Below are 17,857 nucleotides of genomic sequence, written 5' to 3' on the forward strand. Positions count from 1 at the left end.
GTTGAAGAAACAGAGGAGGTTTCAGCAGGGGAAGAGATAAATTAAGGCCTTTATTTCTGACAAAACTATTTGGGTCCAATGCTGTTTCATACACACTAATGGCCAGTCAGAGCTAACTTCAGTTAATGCAGTGGAATTACATCTGTGTGCATCGTGGGGGCTAGACTCAAACCTATACACTGGAATTTAACAGTTCAGTAAAAAGAGCTGGCAGTTTGTCCTTAGGTTTTTGAAGTACTCATTCTTTTAAAAATTAATAGGTGTTTTTCAGGTTGTTTTAACTTGGGCAGACATTTTATCTCTATCTGGAAAGCTAGCTTCCTGAGGAGGACAGGACTTCACGACGCTGAATACTTTTAGCACCTACATTTTGGTGGAATGGATTGGCAGTTAGGGTTAAGAAAACAACTCTGCAATATGTGAGGCAAGAGTTACTTAAACTGTAATTCATAAAAACCTCAGTGGAGGTCAGCTTAAGCCAGTGAGAGAGCTGGGGAGAACAGTGTACCTTTCATTTTATCCTAATTAAATTAGCCGCATGCATCGTGCAATTCAGTATTTCATGTAATTTTTTTCCTCTAATCCCATACCCTGTATGACAAACATGCAAACTATGGACTTCCAATATTTTCAGTCCAACTGAGCGCTTTTCCAAAACCTTGGCTACTGGGCATGCCTGAATAAATCACCCATGTGCTAAATATCATGCCACAGTTGTGGGGCAGGATCACTGCCTTGCATTAGGTCAGAGAAGGTGATGATGGTATTTTCTTCCTTAACCAGTGGCTGCAGAAGTTGTGCACCACATGAGAGGTCTGTTCCCTGGGGAATGATACCTGCTGCCAAGGAGAGTGCCTTAAGCAGAATCTTATGAGGTACTTTGTATGGAGTTCACTCAGTCTCTCTTGTTTAATTCTGCTTTTTATAAACTGTTTTAATACATCAGCTAGAACCTAGCAATGAGTCTTCCCAGTGATTATCTTTGAATATTTAGAGTTCTGTGGGGTGTGTAAAATCAGATTTGTTTTTCCATTTTTCTGGACTTCTTTGAGTTCTGGGTTAAAAAAATCAGTCGTCTAATTTATGTTGCGAACTTGTATTCTTTCTCTGAAATACTTTGTTAAAGTGTACCATAGGAAGTTTGCAGCATCAGGTAACTGAACTGAAACTCCCTATGGCACTGCTTCAGAAGAAAGCCATAAAACGATCAGTAAATTTAATCAATATGTTGACTAATGGAAATAATGAAGGGTTAATCATGACCAACTTCTGTGGGCCTTATGGGGAGTGATAGACTGTCAGACCTTCTCAGAAAGAAGCCCTAGATAATAATATAAAAGTAAATATCGTTGACTTTCTGACTTTTCCTGATGCTACATTAGGAGCAAAGATATTATATGAGATATTATATAAGGCTTATACTTACTCAGCTTGTCATAAGGCCTTCAGAAATTAGTTTTACTTTTCTGTTTAAGCCTTTGTTCCTCTGAAATTCTTGGTTTAGCTGAGGAACAAAGTGAGTATCATAACAGAATTTCCATTTCATGATCATTGCAAACCTAGAAAGGACTGACATCTGGAGAGAGGAACCCAATTCCTAGACTAAATACTACTAATATAAGAAGCAGACACAGTTTAGATGCAGAATTTGCCATTGAAGGCTAAGAAAGCATGCATAGAAGTAGATGACTTCATACAAGGTCAGGATTGTTCACCTGAGCAATATTATTCCTCTAAATGCTTCTCAGTTCAGTCACTATCATTTATCTCCATGTACAGTGCAGACAGCTTTCAAATGGCCATACACTGATTTCTGATTTTGCAGTTTGGCATACAATATCACATTTTTTGGATATATGAAATACCTTTTGCAAGCATATTCCGGTGTGTGTATAATTCATAGCTGAATGTTTACCTAGTTTTCCTGAACAAATTGTCTACATAATTTACTTTTGCTGAGTACAAGTGATTTTGAATAAGAAATAGACATAAACTGAAAGCATGTGATCATTTTGTAAAATGTAATTGTAAAATAGTTGTAAAAATAGGCTCAAAAGCATCTTTTTGAAATAAGTACTATTCAATCCTAGTAATCACTGTATTTTTATACCAAATTTAGAGATCACAAAAGGTAAGAAAATTTAGAATAAAACTTTGAAGAATAGCACTAGAAACAATTGGTCCCTCTTCTGGATAACTGAATATTTCTTCAGTTATACTCTTAGTTTTTCATATACTGTACACTTAGTAGTAGGATGAAATAGTTTCTCAGTTGGAGCTACATGTCATCATACATATTGACTTGAAGTTAATAGAAGAAAAAAGCTAGTCCGAACGAATATTTCAAATTCTTAGAATGTGTCAAGATGCTACTGCTGCTATAATTACTTGATCTAAAATTTAAATTACATAGCAAATTGAATGTACCTCCTGTAGACTGTTTTATGGCATCCCTATCAATATCATTTTTATGAGTCTGTAATTTATTACAAATATTATGTGTTATTAAGTACTTCATAGAAGACAGTCTATTTAATAGGTTTTTCAGTAGCTCACAAAAGAGCAGTTGACATCATTGACTCATATTAATAAAACTTTCTGTATTAAAAAAAAAAAAAAGAAAAAGAAAATGACAATAAAATGATGAGTATTGAGCAGATTTACCAAAGCTGGACTCTACAGACTTGTGATGAATGAGGAATGTGCAGGTCACTTGTTCATAAAATATGTTGGTGTCATCCTCTTGCCACCTGTTGGTGGCAGCAGATAGGATCAAGATCCATTGCTTTCAAGTTACTCATACAGAACTGTTTATATCTTAAGAACTTATTTGGGGCAGTACAAATCTTTTAAACTCTGGGGAATTAAAATGCAACTAACTACCTGGTCACATTTTTAGGAGAAACCTCTGTGCTTGAAAGCATATGGAGAAGTCTTGGAATATGATGCTGCATGTATCTTTTATTGGAGGAGAAAAATAATAAAACAAACATCATAACTGTTTGTACATCTCATACCCTAAGTGTAGCTTGGTCATAATAGAACAGGCAGCAAAGACAATGTTGTCAGACTTGTTGGGGTCCAAGAATGAATCGAGAATATCCAAAACTATTTCCTCCTGTGTGCAAGTAGTTTTAGTGACTGGAGTTTGCCATCTTTCTTCTCTTTTATGCAGTCTACTGTACATCTGATCTAGTTCTGTGATCCTGTTTCTCTTCTCTGTTAGTCAGGATGCACTGTGCAAGGTCAGATTTGAGATGGTCTTTCAGGGATACTGTAAGGTCAGCTCCGTGCCATCATTGGCTGTTGGGTCTCACTGCAAAATCAGTGCTTTCTGGTGACTTTTTGGTCCATTCTCATAGAATCACTCATACAGAAGTCAAAATTATGTGGGGACAGAGGGAGAAGAGCAGATGGAAAGATATCCAGAATAAGCAGAACTTCTGATCACCTTTTCTCTACAGTTCTCCTCCCAGTTTTTAATGTATGCTCTTTCCAACAGTATCTAGTCTTACTTATCAAGCCTTAGAGCATGGATTGGTGCATCCTATAATAACAAAATGCCCAATATTAAGTAAGGAAAGCACCCTTACAATTTTTATAGGTGATGCTGAATAGTATTGGTTTCCCCTCTATTTGTCTTTAGGAAGTAGACATCTGTCTGTCTTAACAGTCTTGTAATTATAGGTATAATTCAGCTTTGCAATAAAATTTTTTTTACCAATACCTTTTTGCAAGTTGTGGGGATTTCTTAAGTGAGTATCCTAAATACCACTTTATATTGCTGGACTTGGAGGAGTATGTCTTGCAAGATTAAAACAGGAATATTTTTCTTTACTTTTTTTCTCCTGATTAACTTAGGATTGACAAAAAGCATGAACCTATTACTTTTCATGAACAGTGATCAGTGACCTATGATAAGGATGAATTGTTTCTGATAGAAAATATATTAAGAAACTGCTTGAACTATGTGAGTAGGAATTCCGGCCTATTCATTTATTGTTTGATAACATTCAGTTCTTTGTGGTGATAAACTTTGAGATCTGGATTTTGTTTTTTTTTTTGTGATGTAGATGTTGATTAAATAAGACCATCAGGCAGGAAATTGTTTTATGAAACCTTTGGTCTTGTATTACCCTCTTGCTAATTTTTCTGATACAAATATTGTGCTGCAGTTTCTCCATTTAGTCTTTCTGCTATTGTTTGCATTCTCAAATAAGCTCAGCCTCTGCAGTTCGTGAGGGTACTCAGAAAATCTGAAGAGGAGACTTAAATTATTTGCTATTCTAACAACCTATCAGCACCTGAAAGTGAGCATTTTGAGTCTGTTCTCAGTTTCATTCTGCTTGTTTCTAATACACTAGCCTCCTTTTGCCTTGCTTACAGTTAGTATGGCATATAATTAAACCTGGTAAATTCTAAGGTTGATATAGACAAATTTGGGGGTGAGTACAGTATAGTACAGTGATGCTAAACAGCAGTCTTAGCTCTCAACCTTTTAAGAGCTTTTTAGATCACAAAATAGAAAAAATAACCCTCTTATTCCTGTTTGTTTCTTTCTCTTTACTACATTAAGTTAGATTTTTAGATTGATCAAAGTAATAGAAAGGAAATCCATTTTACTTTGCTTTTTAAATCCATTCACTAACTTCTTTTTGTCTTATGCACCATATTCAAGTTTCTCATACTCTTGTAGCTCCTGTTTACCATCCCTTATTTCTTTCTTCCTCCTGTCCAAAGGCCTTGCAGTTCTTTACCTGTGCTTCCTTTCACAACGCTATCTGATTTCTTTCATTTCTCTAAGGTAACTTTTGAATTTCAAGAACTAAGCATTTGACAAGTAAAGAACAGTTTGGGGTTTCCAAATGATAGTTCCCTTATTCTCCTAAGATACATGTGTTCTTCAAAGATTGAGCTTTTTTGTCTTTGTCAGGGATTGTACACTGAAGAATGCACATTTGAGTTGTCTTTTCTCTATTGGCGTGTGTATCATGTCTTATGTTTGTATGGAGGTACCCAAAGCATCGGTGTCAATGCTGAACTACTGATATTACAAATATTATGTCAATATTTTATCATTAAGTAAAATTTTAGAAGTAACAATTTTGTTTCTTAATGTTCAGGACCATCAAAAGCTGGATTTGTCTAGCTCAGTTTAATTTTAGGATATCCAATTATCTTTTTGGCAAGAGAAAGCAGTGTTAGGTAAGCAAGAATGACTTGTAAAGGTTAAAACATTTGTACCTTAATTTTTGCTCGTCAGCTGCAGAGCCCTTGAAAGCTTGCTTTCTTATTTCTTTCATGTTATTAAATTTCATAAAGTCAGTTCTAATAAACACTAATCAAAGAGAGATCAGAATCAGGTCTTTATCTCAGGAGAAGGCAGCCCATGACAGCACTGGTGGATAGTCTTGGCACATTTTATGCGCTTGTTTGCTCAGAAAAGTGTATGAGATGAAAATTTTAAGAGAACTGGTACTGAAAAATGTCCTTACTATCATCTGTGGTTGAAACTGATTTTGAATTTAGGAATGAAGTTCTGCAATTGCCAGTATTCTTAATTTGACTCAAGTCCAGATGCCAAATTAAGTTGGAAAAATGCTTAAACCCTTTAGAGGTGCCATGGATACTATTTACCATATAGCTTTTCTTCAAAAATTTATAAGATGCAATTATGAGAAAGTAACTTTGGATTGCATTGATAGGGGATAAGAGTGAAGCTAGGAAACCGAGTACAAAAATCATGCTGTATGTGGAACTTAGGTTAATCTAGAAACTATAATTCTGCAGAGGGGGTGGGGAAACTGCCTCCCTGATGCTGCTGGGTCAATTGCAAATCTCCTTTTAAAACTGCACAAGGGAAAGGCAGGGCAGATACCAAAAGTACGTGTTATCTTGGGTGATGGTGTAATTCAACTGACAGCACAACTCTGTCTATTTGATGCTGACTTACCTGGTCACCTGAAAAGGTCAGGATTTTATCCAAGTAGTAACTGAAAGAACGATTTTGCAAGGTCGCTACACACCATGGTTCGCCTTCGTAGTACAAGAATTCTCTTATTTTCATGTATATTAACAATTAAACCCCAAATGAAGAAAATTTTTACAGTGCCCTATTACTGTGATAACTGAATACCTGAAACAACTGAATCCATGCCTTTTTGTTAAAAGTGTTATTAGTATTAAATAGTACCAGGAGCCAAAATCGGAGAGCAGAGCCCTGCAGTAAGACTCACTACAAAAAAAAAAAGATTTTATTCCAAAGAGATTAATTCTTTGAATCCCCAAATTGAGATGAAAAACAATTGTTGCGGTGTTTTTCTATTTAAGGCCTGAAAAGTTTGTATTTAACAGTTAAATTATTTACAGATAAACTTTTCATAACATCTGTCTTGTACAATGGAGTCCTGACTTTCAAAATGTATCAGGCTGTCTGGTCTTAGCAGCTGCACCCCACATCTTACCAAAAAAGTATTGCTGCAGAAATTTTTTTAAAGTCATAATAAAATTAATATTTAGTGTAATATAACTTGTTTCAGAAATCACAGTATGTTTTGGGGCTATCTTGATCTATTTTGTCACCATAACGGGGACTGGGGCAGCTTAGAAATTGCAGTATAGTTAGAGGCTGACTATGACTGACACACTTTGCAGGGGATATAGGAGGAAAAGAAATGAGAGCTTGAAAATAGGCTAAAGTAACCTTGCCCAGTTCTGTTTGTCTTGTCTATTATGGGGGCTTGTTGTTTGATATAGGAAATTAATTTCTCATAGTCTTCCATGATAAAAAGGAATAAACTTATTTTGCTTCTGGATAGCTTTATTTTCTCCAAGATAATAAGATTTGTCTCAAGTGATTAACACATTTATTAGAAAACTGCAGTGTGAAATTAAAGTGAAACGTTATTTTTATTTTCTCTAATTCAGAGCTAAGATGTGCAACAAAGCCTTCATGCTACTATCACAGGAGAAATCCTGAGAGTGCTAGTTTAAGGCAAATCCTGGAAAAAAAACAGCAGGACTGGCTGAAACTTTTCAGTGACATCTGTCTGCATCAGAACAGAGTGGGGATTTTTTTTTAAAGTTTTAAAGTTTTTTTTAGTATTTAAAGAAATATTTTTCTGCAATCTTCCTGTTTTGTAGGAGAAAAGAACTCTCTCTTTTTTTTTTTTTAAAGTGGTATGAAAAAAGGCAAATTAAAATGACATTTAAAATCTAGGTAAAATGCAATTTTGAACAAAGCCCTTGCTTTGTTTTTTTTTCTATGCAAAATGTCAAGAGTAATTTATTTAATAAATCAAATAATTTGAAGAGGTTATGTGTCATGGGAAATTTTTATAGGAGGAAGTCTTTTTTTCTCTCTCAGTTTAATGATTACAGATCAGAATTGTGGAATCAATTATAGAGAGAAGGATCTTCATTTTAGAATGTCCTGTTGTCAGCCACTAGATGAATTTATAATTAAATATAGGGTTCTGCAAGTGAGGTGATGTTTTGTGAAGTACCTGAATTTAAATAAGTGGGGCTTTTTTGTTTTGTGGGTGTGTGGGTGTTGTGCGTATGTTTTAAATAGCTGTTGAGTTGTATCCTGAAGTTGAAGTGAGGGAAGTTGCCTTTAAATTTTATTCCAATTGTGCTTTAATGTTGCTCCTAGGTAGCTTCAAAGCTGACAGCTTGTAGGTAGCTGTGTTTAGAGTTTATTACCAGTATTCTTGCTTGGAGTTGGAAGGGGTTGATACTAATGTTTTGTGTCGCTCTTGGTGACCAGACTCCTTGTGCCTGTTGGTGGAAGAGCAGTTCAAGCAAGCATTGCACGCAAATTATAGGCACTGTTAATGAAATGTCTGTAAATCATTTTGTTTTAGGGAGTAGAAATTGTCTGTTTTGCATTTTGTTGTTGGTTAAATTTTCAAAAGGCATCGCACCAACTTAAGAGCTGAAGATCACATTTACACAGCACATACAAACAATAGGGGATTTTCTCTTCCTGCTCACTTACCCAGCTGGACATGGGTCAGTTAAGTTCCTGTGGTGGGACGGCATTATGCACGAGCTAATAAGCATATCCTCTGTGAAATAGCGCTGTCAATATTTTGACCTATATCTCACTCAGTAAGAATGTGGGAAGAGTATTTATATTACTTAATTTTAGATATCTTGAAGATAAGAGTCTAGGTCCCTCTAAACCAGAAGAATAGGTAGGCGCTTCCAAGGAGCGATTAATAATAGCTAATTAGAGAACCTCATTACATACAAAGCAAGTACTTTGGTGCTGTAAGTCACCTGCTGGAAGCAGCTGCCTCTCAGTACTGACTAAGCAGCTTGCAGACACCTAGCAGGCTCTGGAGCTCAGGGTCAGCATTAATTTTCCTAGACACAAAGCAACTTGACATCAGGCTCCCTGGCCCTCGTGGTACTTAAGGGATTTGATAGCACTGTGGGAACGCAGTTACTACTTATGAACTAAAGTTGCTGTTTATGTTCATTGCTTTGAAATTAATAAGGAAACATGTTGGATAGTAGAGTTGGGTCATATCAACTGATTCCAGTTTAGCCCTGGAAGCAGTAGCATTATCAAGGCTTTTCCATTCATTTTGGATATACTTCAGTTCTCAACTATACTTCAGTTCTCCATGTGCAATGGAGTGCCCACTGTTGTGAAGTTATTTTGTAAACTGTTTAGTTAAGCTTCATTATGCTTTGCAAAACAGGTACTTATTGTTCCCTTTTCAAAGACAGGAAAACAGAATCAGAAAAGTTAAAGTTTGCTTAGTGAGACAGCAGACATGAATTGCAAAATTTGCAATAATCAAGCTTTGTTACTCCAAAACATCTAAAAGACCACACATAAGGGTGATGGTCACCTTGTATGAAGAGGTGGGTGCACAAGATGAAAATGTTTCAGCCTTGCTTAGATGTTTGTCTCTCTTTAGGTATTTGGTTTTATGCTTATGGCAGCACTAGAGGAATTACCATTAAATTTATGCAACTTAAATTTTAATTTTAAAAATCTCCTTTAAAATAAATTAAAATGTAAGAATATATGTATTAGCAAATCTCTGAGTACTAAAGACCATTTTAAATTTTGATTAATACTTAGCCAAGCCTAAACTTGATTTTGTTTCCCATATCAGAAGACCTTTCATGTTATCCCTTTGCAGAAAATTCTGGAACCAGAAACAACCTTCTGCCAGAATATTTACTCTGCATCTTTCACCATCTAATTCTATTTGCTACTGAAGGAAAAAAAAAAAGTTGTAATTGCAAATGCGTTGCTCGCTATTGGCCACTAGCGTTGCAAACATGGCTTTAAGCAGGAGGAGGAAAAAAAAACCCACCCCCAAAAACCTCCCTTCACACACATGTTGAAGATTCAGCATATGAAACTTGTCACTCTACTTTTATTTACTGTTGACATTCTGGAGTGAAGGTTAGGACAACAAATGCCTTGACGTGGTTGGGTGCAGTTAGCTAGTGAAGGATGCTGCTGTACTGTTGAATTAATATGAATCAGCTAATTTGTCTTCACCTATTTGAATGCTAACCTCTTACCTCCACAACATCTCCTAGTCACCCTTTCTTACCTCAGCGCAAACCTGCAGAGGCAGCCTGCACTGAATCAGAAACGGGTAGGAAACACTGCTACTCATCCCAGTGTATTTGATTCCCTGAGTACCTTCTATCTGTGTGAATTCTGACTCCAAACAACTTCTTGCAATGTTTTGTAATGTACCTGTTGTAGAGTAGAATTTTTTTTCTAATGTACCTCATAACAGTTGTCTAATGGGATCATTTCCAGCCAGTTTCCTTGCTTTTTCCTAAGTGGGAAGATAAAATGTAAGCCTGGAGTGCATGTGTTTTATGTATTATTTCATACATGACTTCACTGTACATCACAGTATTTAGGTTTTTACATGAGCATATGTGGGATATTTCCTGTAGTTGAGAAGCTCAAAATGAGCCCAGTATTTCTTTCTGTGGTGACTTTCTAGGCTCATTGTGACAGTATCAGTACTCTCAATTTCAGAGGAAAAATTAAATACAGTTGGTTGGGGGGGGAAGGTGTTCAGCTGTTCTTTTCAAAAATCATTGCAGTTAATGTGGGCTAGAAGTGTTAGATATATTTTTAAGTGAACTTGGTGCTTGTGTGAAGACTTGCAGTTGGTACCCCTTGATATGTGAACTCTGTCTCTGGAACAAAAACTCTGCTTTGTTCCCACTATTAATCCAACGATAAATTTTAAGGAATATAATACAGTTCACACTCCAGAACTGACATAATTCCTGGATTTTGCTGCCCTTGACAGTAAGGGTGCAAATTGTTAACGTGATGAGTATACAGGTTTTATATCCAAAGCTTTTATTCATATAGGCTATCATACTTGTGGCTTTATATTTACCCTAATATAAAATGAATTTGGATCAGGAAGTTGGAGTTTTTTGAAGCAACTGAAAACCCTGAATAAAGTGACTACTTGAGAGGTGAGCTCAGGACTGCTGGCTGTTTGAAATTTTCAAGAAGGCTTTCATTAAAAGGAAACCATCTGCAGGTTAATAAGGTCCTTTGCCATGTTGTTCCTAAAAGTGAACTAGATTACTGCTTGGATTCTTCAGGTCCTCCTTTGGAGAACGATGTGTAAAGACCACAAAGAGCAGGATAGTTGAGCATAGTCTTAAGTGTGTAAGGTCGATGGGCAAATGACTGAGCAGCAAATGACTGAGACCCTGAGAGGAATCATGGTCTATTGCTTTAGAGATCTTTGTAGATTAGGAGCACGTAAGAAATACGTTGACTAGTTCTGTTCACAGCAGGCCTCTTGAAGAATGAAGATGCCCAGACTGTGAAAAACAGCAACATTTAATGTTTCTGAATATCATTTATGACCACCACCTCCATTATATCCTCCTCAATATTCTTTTTTTTCCAGGCTGAGAGCCCTGCCCTGTTCAGTTATCCTTTGAACAGAAGTGATTCCACACTCCTATTTGTCCTTCCAGTCGGCTTTTTTGGAACCTTTTCCAGTTCTGCTGTATCCTCTTTCTCATGAGGGGGCATAATGTTTCAGATGTGTGCCACAGATTTATACAGTGGTGTAATGATGTTTTCTGCTTTAGGAATGTTCAGAAAAGGAATAGAGAATAAGGTTTTCCTTTTTTTACTGCTATTGAGTATTAAGGTGGTATTTTCAAGGAACTTTGATTGTTTTCTTTCCAAGATTGTGCTCATGAGTAGTAACATTCATCTTGGAGCCCCTTCTACATGTGCAATTAGAACTGTTTTTTGTCTTGCACATTACACTTATATTTGCCTGTAGTGAGTTTCATCTGCTATTGTATTGTTCAGTTATTCAGTCTTGTGAGGTCTTGCAATTATTCAGACTTTGAATTTGTCCTAAGCATTCAGAATAATTTCATACCTTGTGCTGACTTCTTTCATTTTACTGCTTGACCACTCTCCAGGTCACTTATCAGTATGCTGAAATGTACAGAGCCTAGCACAACTTCCTGGGAGACTGATCTCCATCCACTTCAAGAACTCTCCATTTATTCCTACTGTTTCCAGTCTTTTCCGCAGTTATTTATCTACTCAAAGTTTTTTTTTTTTTTTTTTTTTAAATCTCATAGCTATTTATTTTCCTTAAGCCTTTGGCATTGGTTCCTGTCAAAAGCGTTTAGGGAATTCAAGTAGATACAAACCAGATGTGTTATCCTTATCAACATGTTTGTAAACTGCCCAGAAAACTCCAAAAGTCTGACTCTGCAGAAGCCGTATTAGTACCTGATTCTTCTACTAGTTCACCTAGTATAAAAGTTAGGTGGAAAGGCCTCTCCTCTCCCCCACCCCCCAACTTTTCTTTAAAAATTGGTGTTGTGCTTGCTGCCCTAAGAACCAGGAAAGTTTTAAGTGAAAGGTCATGCAAACCACTCTTAATTTAGCTGTTTCACCCTTGGCTTCTCTCAGAATTCTTGGTATAGCAAACCTAGTCCCAGTGATCAATTTGTCCACACTCCCTTCTACTGGGTCATCAATTTCGGACAGATGCATTGCTCAGTCCTCCACTAGAATTTCTACTTGTCCTGATTTGCCCTAATAGTTTCCAATTTCTAGATAAAAACTTGCTGTGCACGTTTTACATTTTCCTTCGCCTCATATTAGAAAGAGAAACAAAAGAAAATCCGGTAAGAGCATGCAAGGTAACTGCAGTGTCTTAATTCCTGATTTACAGGTATAATCAGAAACTTAAACATTTGCGGTGGGATTTTCACAGTTAATCATCCGTGGCCTGCCTTTCCTACCCTTAAAGTCCTGGGGATGGCCTTCTTAACGGAAGTTAAGTCAGTCACATAAAAAAAATTTAATCACGATTCACATTATTGTTCAGGCTTAATATTGGCATTACAATGCAAGGCTCTTTGGTCCATGTCCTGCAGGAGTTCAGACGCCGTTGTAATCCCTATTGGAGGTAGCTTCTAAGAGTCTACATGCGTCAATTAGCAGGCCCAGCAACTGTAAATGAAAAAATGTTGCCCTTCCTGCCCAATTTATTCTGATATTTAGGTTTAGGAGTAGGCTGATGGTAAAGGAGGTATCTCTGAAATGTGTTTTTACAGGCTGATACGACAAGAATAAACTAAATAATTGGCTCTCTTGGAATTACACTCCGTGAAAGCTTTTTGAAATTGTGTGCATTTCTTAAATCAGGAATAAAATTAATAATAGAACCAATGTAGCATGGATTGTGTTAATGAGATATTAAATTCAAGTTATTCTCCATGTAGTTATTGACATGAGATTTAATTTTTTTGGTGTTCCAACTCAGTGCATCTTTGCAGTAGAGTTTGTCAAGGAAAGATATATGCCTTATCAGTTGGTAGAGAATTCCTGGGACTATTGAAATGGAAAAGATACAGAGATATAAGTTGGATTTGTAAGATACTCGTTTTGACAGTATCTATTAAAAACACAGCATCAGTGAGCTCATTAAATCTGATGCTAAAATTTGCGTCATTAGATTTCAAAGTCAGCAAGCAGACATAATTATTCAGTGTGGTTTGTCTTTTTTGAGGGGACGTTTTGGAGAATAAAATGAATTATTTTCTTGACGGACAGGTGGCTGTATAATGCCTATGGTTGATTTTAACAGCATGTGACAGAGAAAAATTAGAGCTCATTAACATTCACTCAAGCCAGTGTCTGCACCACAGATCAGTGCTTGGACTACTGTATGGCTTAAAATGCTTAATGAATCTTTGTTTGACAGGAACCAACTGCTGTTGCAGGAAAACATGGATGATCTGATGGCTGACTGAGTGAATATGGGCTGTACTCTATAAACACAGAAAATATCAATGACTGGGGAACGGAATGAGTGAGAGAAGGCTCTCAAGGCTTGTGATGATTGAACTATATGATAGTTGATGCACATGTTCTATGCTTTGCATAAAAGCATTAGCATCTGATTGAGCAGAAAACAGGAGGAAAGTGAGATTGCCTATGTGATTAGTAGAAGGTAATCAGCCATCTGTTAGGCTTAATGTGCTTACTAAAGATGAAGATGGACAAACATGTGTGTGCATGTGCATACACACTATTTCTCACCTTTTACACAAGCATCTATGAAAACACAGAACTGTACGTAAAGAATCAACACAGTGTAAAAATACGCTCTCTGATCATCTGTGTAATGTTTTTTCTCCCACCAGAAAGAGCGCCGGCTCATAGCTATGTTATGTAGTTTAATTGTCGCAGCCTTTCTGAAGACTGAAATAATAGCTTCAGAAGTGATAGAAACAAATAATTTGAGCTGCTTTTTTAAAGTAATACTATTGGAACTGTTATACTCTGTGAAGATGAAAATAAGGGTATGTCCTGGCAAATAACTTTTTATTGATCAGGACATTTGAAAATATATTTTTCAGCTGTATTCTTGCAAATTTAAAGTCATCTTGTTTTTACAGCTCTTCTAGATACAGAAAGGATTTGGTTCACAGGACAGGTAGAGCCTAATTTTGCATTGCTTGTCCACCCAAAGCGATCACTTAGTCTACTAGGATTTGGTGATGTATGAGAAAGCTAGTGAGCCGAACTATTTATTTATTAAGAAATTTTGCAGTGATAGCAGTTCTGCTTAGAAGTCAGTATATCACTTTCACCTTTTTTCAAAAATAAATTTTGCGTAGTAACACATCAACTCTAGAAAATGTTCAGTTTTATCATTGTTTTACTAAATGTTACAGTACTTATAATGGTTTACATTTCATCATCTGTGCATCTAAAAATTTAGACAAAACAAAATAGCCATGAAATAAACTCTAAGGCCAAATTTTTATATTCAGGAAGGGAAGCGCCCAGCACTGTAGATGATACAGCTTATTGCAGCAATTTACCTCAGGTACTTGGGTTTGGCCTAGGTTTCCACAACTGTAAGTTACAAGTAGTATGGCCAAATTGAGAAAGTCTCTTCTTGTATTCCAAAAGTTTAGTATTTAAAGCCTAAAACCAATTGTCCTTGCAATTCATCTTCTTGGAAGTTCTTTAAAGTAATGTAACTGCGGATACAAACAACACTCTTTTGGTAGTTGAAGTTTTATCTTCAAGGGAGTTTTAAGTCAAATAACTGAGTTTAAAGAGTTTAAAGGGGAAAAGATTAGCCTTTTGGTGCCTTCATATCTGAAATTAACATCAAAAGACTTGACATTTAGAATATCAAATGCCGCAAAATATGATCCAAACATATTGTTTAACTTGTCCATTCTTATCTCCCCTTCAAGTATTTTGATCCGCTAGATTAGATGTGTATGAGACTCATATGACAGCTTAATGTAACATTGTTCATGAACAGACATTTTCCAATAAAAATTGTTTTTGAGATTTAAAATACAGCACTGATGGTATCTTATTCAATACTGGAACTGTTGCAGCAGGACTTCTGGCTCCCATCTTGCTGTTTTCAGCTTCCTTGCTTCCATAGAAAAACAATATCCTGGAGAGGAAAGGCTGTAAGACAGGACTAGAGGACAAGAGAGGCAAGTGGCTATGTGAGAATGATGAGGACATCAGCTAATTTAGTCATCTGCACGAGTCGGTGGCTTAACAGAAACTTAGGAGTGAATGCTGCTGAATTGGTTAGAAAGAGGGAGAGTTCACTGCACATGGCAGTAATCCAAAAGGCAGAAGCTACTGCTGATCAAAAGTATTTTGGCAAGCCTTAACTCCTTAATTGTTTGAAGTAGATTCATTTGTGAGGTTGGTTATTGTTGCTACTGAGCCCTGTAGTTTGCTATTCAGAATTTCAGCCTTAGAACTTTGTAAAAACACCTTGATCGCAGGCATTTTAATATTTTCCTTTCACACCTAACACATGAAGGGAATTAAGCTGGTACTTTCAGTACCCTGCCAGCGCGTTTTGGAGGTCAGTGCAGGCGTGACGTGGGATTTACGTTGCTTTGCCCCAGTCACGGGGAAAGCTGGGGAGGAGCTGCCTGTTCCCGGGCTGATTTTAAGAGCGCTCCTGGGAACGTGTTCCCACAGCGCCAGTTTTCTCGGAGGGAGCAGGAGAACCTTTCGGTTTCCCTTTGTGGCAGCACAGTTGGATTATGATTCCTTTTTATTCTGCCAAGAAACAATATAATGAATCTGTGTGCTAGTGCTCAGGCTTGGTCGTTTCTAGTTGCAACAGTTTATTCTTTCAAGCATTTACGGTCTTTTTAAAGCTTTCCCAGACCTTGTTAGTAAGCATCCACAGTATGTTTTATTACCTTCCTATGGATTTTAAAGGATGTGAAAAGAATGATCTCTTTTAAAGCTTCTTCACATATTCTTATTTGAAGTGTAGCAACTTGTTGTGATCTGGCAGAAAGAAAAGGCTTCAAAGGACTTGACTTTCACAGCAACGAGGATTAAGGAGGTATTAGCTGTAATGCTGCAGAGCCAGTATTTAGAGTCAAGCACATGGCAACAAAAAACAGGTCAGCAGGTTCCTAACGGTTGCTGGTTGCAAACGCCGCGCATTCACAGCTAGAGCTATACTCTGCATGCCGCATGGGCTGGCTGTGGTTTGCTTCTGCAGGAGCACGTTTGAATTTGTGTTTGCTAACTGCTTTGGTGTCCTCGCTGCAGTAGAGTCATGTTGAAAAATTCTTGCAGAGTGCAGGGAGTGTGTGTGTGGAGGGGGAAAAATTGCTAAGCAAGTGCTGCGCTTCCTGTGCTTCTACGTCATTTAGCGACTCTGGAGCAATTTTTTTTGCTGGCAGGCGTGTTTAATTGGTTAATGGTGCACACAGGGGAAGGGAGACCACGTGTGCTTCACCAGAATTTCATTTTTAGGAGGAAGTACTATAAAGAATATGCTTAAAGCAATAAAGTTTTGGCTGTCAGAACAATTGATTTAGGTGCTGTAAAACTAGGGCTGTGAGTTGCAATGTATAAGATGAGCTTTTTTCAAATTGATTTGTCTAATGAAAAATATTTGGAGTACTTATGGCAGTGTTTTAAGTTGAAAAATGTGCTATAAGAAGAGATGGATTTGAAAAATACTCAGTATCTGCAAATGTTAATTCTGTTTGATCTTCTTGCAGAGCTGTTATATTTGACTCAATTAAGTTCTAAATGTTGAAAACATTTCATTAAAACAATTGGAAATTGTACAGCAGGCACTAAGAACTGTTGGAATCTTCTTTCATTCCCTTTCCTTGATGGAAAATTTTGTTTTGAAGTCTCCCAAATTAATATTTCTGAGGTTAATATCAGTTCCAAATCTTATTCTGAGTGGGTAATAGATGTACCAAAGACAAGTTACTAAATAGAGGCAGTACAGGAAAGGAAATCAAATGAATACTAAATGTCCTTTTTTTCTTCCCCCCCACCAACCGTGTGGCTAGCTATGAGACTAATTTTTTGGATGCTTCTATGGTGCTGTCACTGCAGGCAGGAGGCTCCTCCTGCAGAAAATTCACTCAAAATATTTAGGAATATAACTCGGTAATCACTGTAGTAAATTTAATTGTGAAAAGCTCTATCTTCCTTTTCTGTAATCATACAGCTGTTATGCTAAACCGCATTTTCTATAGGAGAAGAATCAAAACTGCAATAACTTGGAATGACACCCAAAACAATATCTGTAAAATTGAGTTGTATTATACTGCAGTCATAGTTATGGAAAATAAATAGAAGAAAGATTTGTTAAAATGTAGTTGAATTATTTCTAACATGTACTGGCTAAAACAAAGTTATAAAAGGATCCAGTCATCTTAATTCTATTAATATAAATATATTGAATATTGCTTACGGTTGCAAAGCACTGAAGAGGCAACTACGGTTTGTTAAAGGTTTAGTGAAATTGCATGTCCAAGGTGACATATGTCAAATTTGAGTCTTTCCAAAATTAGGACCAATTACATTTCAAAGCAAATGAAGATTTTCATAATGTTTTAGGTATGTAACTCTAAACCAGGCTCAGTGCTGCTAAGCAGAATATCTTTTTCTTGGGCTTACGGTTTACTGCAGCCTGCAATGCTACATACAGCTAAAGTGTACAGATAAAGAGGGATAAATTAATATGTTTTACTTACATATTCCAGAAAACCTTGATTTTTATTTCTGTTACAAATTGATAAACAGGACAATCAGAGTGAAGTTCTTCCTCAGTCTGCTATAAGGAAGTTTCTAATAACAGGATTAAAAATTTTCATTGCTTGATAATTTTAAGGACCGTCCTATTTGGTTAACATGAAATTACATAAATCTCCAAGTATATGCCAGTTATTTTCTGTATCTTTCTGAAACTACTGGTAGCTGTGATTTTTTTCATACCTGACCTGATCCACTGTGATCCAGCTTCGTGTCTGTCATAGAAGC

The 17,857-nt window shown here is 36.6% G+C and overlaps 1 protein-coding gene across 3 annotated transcripts in view; it reads left to right on the top strand.

Moving 5' to 3' along the window:
- Positions 1 to 17,857, top strand: part of AKAP6 (A-kinase anchoring protein 6) — a 292,996-nt gene that overhangs the window by 42,807 nt on the left and 232,332 nt on the right. The window lies entirely within an intron of this gene.

This window comes from Struthio camelus, chromosome 5 (assembly GCF_040807025.1).
Source record: "Struthio camelus isolate bStrCam1 chromosome 5, bStrCam1.hap1, whole genome shotgun sequence".
Classification (NCBI taxonomy): Eukaryota; Metazoa; Chordata; class Aves; order Struthioniformes; family Struthionidae; genus Struthio; species Struthio camelus.